Source organism: Lynx canadensis, chromosome A1 (genome assembly GCF_007474595.2).
Source record: "Lynx canadensis isolate LIC74 chromosome A1, mLynCan4.pri.v2, whole genome shotgun sequence".
Taxonomy (NCBI): domain Eukaryota; kingdom Metazoa; phylum Chordata; class Mammalia; order Carnivora; family Felidae; genus Lynx; species Lynx canadensis.
In genome coordinates this window covers 169,806,554-169,808,185 of record NC_044303.2, presented here as the reverse complement: position 1 = coordinate 169,808,185, position 1,632 = coordinate 169,806,554, and positions in this window count along the sequence as shown.

The following is a 1,632-nucleotide window of genomic DNA, read 5'->3' as shown; positions in this document are numbered from 1 at the left end:
TTTCCTCAAAAACAGGCAGCGTCCTCTAGGAAATTTGACTTCAACCTGCATACACAGACTCCTTCTCAGACACCCTCCTGAAGCCCTATGGGTCTCCCATAGTCAAAGGTGATAGATAGGTTTTGCCTAGCTCATCACCTGTGATCACTTGGCTGGAGGCAGTATCGTGGAATACTGGCCCAGAGAGTGCCAGACTGGGAATGAATGTTGCCTGAGGTGCAGGAAAGGTGGGGACGGGGCCTGAGAGCTGACTCTGTCCACAGTCCACAGCTCTCCTTCACTGTGTGCCCACCACCTCTCCTTTCCCTGTGGGATGTGCCAAAGTCATTCAGCCCAGCAGCAAGGTAAGCTTCCCTCCCTGCAGGCTCTAAGAGACTGCATTATTGTAACGCCCTGCTCCCAAATCACAGAAAGTTTAGTTGCACTGCATTCAGGAAGACATCCATAATTCACGTCTCAAAGCATTAGTTTGTCCTTCTTGGGTTGGATTCTCTCTGCAGAAAATTCTACCATCTAACCTCTGGCCCATAATTCACCCCTGCAAAGTCTGCAGGAGGCCTCATGGGAAACAGAATTTCTTCAGCTCTGAGTCTGGAGGTTAAACGCATTTCATCTATTCCAGACTGGAGTCTAGGCGGCCTTTGCGTCCCTGAGAGCTTGCCCTGCAGCAGGCCCACTATTAAAATGAAAGTAGAGGGTGAAATTTGGGGCTTTTTAAGTATGGCAATACTGATTAGTAATCACTAGGAGCCCGGTGATTGCTTCATGGTCCTGAAGTAGAAAACCTGCTGCGTTAAAAATAAATAAATAAATAAATAAATAAATCACAATGAAGGGAACATTTTGTCTTGTAAATTGAGTAACAGCATTCCCCTGTGACCTGTTAATGTCAAACATGTCTACGAAAGTGAGGATAAGCTTCTTTGCACCCAGGGAGAATAGTTTTTCTTTATAAGTAGAAGTACAAATTTAGGGGTGTTCTCTGCAGACTTTCTTGAAAGAGCCTGAAAAGAGGGAAGCTGAGGCAATATTTACACACTCCCAAACATAAGTGAAGGAAAACCCCTCAATCCTGCCCATTACTCTGGAGATGACAGGTACTAGTCTTTTCTTATTCTTCTCAGTCGCTTCTTCCGTCCCTCCACTCCTTCCTTTGTTTGCACCTTCTTTCCTTCATCAGCCAGGTTGCCTGAGTTTCAATCCCAAGTCCAGCTGTGTGCTAGCTATGAAATCTTGGGTAGCTTACTTGACCTCCATGTGTATGTTGCCCCATCTATAGAACAGGGACAGGCTGCATTTCTCTCGTAGGACTGAGTGAGTTAATACGCGTAAAGTACTTAGAATCACATCAGGTACATAGTAAGTGTTGGGTGGGAACCCTTAGTCTGCATTTCCCTTGTTTCCTTCCATGTGGAGGGAACCCTACTGCTGAGACACTCCCCTCCCACGCCCCCTCCCACGCTCTCCCACTCCGCACTTGCTGGAGGGTGACTTACTCTGATTAAAATTAGGGTGACTAAAACTAAAGCCCTTTTCCTCCCTTGGAAGTGAGCGGTTGCCTCTGCTTTGCCGAGGGCAGCCCTCATTGAGGGTAACACTGCAATGTCGGCGTGGTGGTCAGGCGAATTCCAG